Source organism: Sinocyclocheilus anshuiensis, unplaced genomic scaffold (assembly GCF_001515605.1).
Source record: "Sinocyclocheilus anshuiensis isolate Anshui unplaced genomic scaffold, SAMN03320099.WGS_v1.1 scaffold1090, whole genome shotgun sequence".
NCBI lineage: Eukaryota > Metazoa > Chordata > Actinopteri > Cypriniformes > Cyprinidae > Sinocyclocheilus > Sinocyclocheilus anshuiensis.
In genome coordinates this window covers 553,179-553,662 of record NW_015537993.1, presented here as the reverse complement: position 1 = coordinate 553,662, position 484 = coordinate 553,179, and positions in this window count along the sequence as shown.

Genomic DNA, 484 nt, shown 5'->3' with positions numbered 1-484 from the left:
TAGTGACCTAGATATGTGGGGGCGTGTTAGAACGAGCTGTTTTAGAGTGGTGTGGCAGAGTCTTAACTTCGATAAAGAATATCTCTTTGGATTTGAGACTTTAGTCTTTGCAACTTTAGGGATCTTATCTATTCACGAACAGCTTGTAACACTCCAAAGAGAAAGGAAAACTTGAAATCGCATCATATGACCCCTTTAATAGAGATAATTGGTCCTCAAAATACAGTGTCATCAATGTTACTTATTTATTGCGAAACCATTCATGTTTTAGATTTTTCAAAAGAAAATAATAAAAAAGCAAATATATCAATAAAATTAAATAAAAATAAAAATAATAAATACAGTTAAGTTAATTCTACTTTTATTTCCAAGGTTAAATTAATTCAATTCAATTCAATTCAAGTTTATTTGTATAACGCTTTTCACGATACAAATCGTTGCAAAGCAACTTTACAGCAAATTAAGTTTCTACAATATTTAGTGG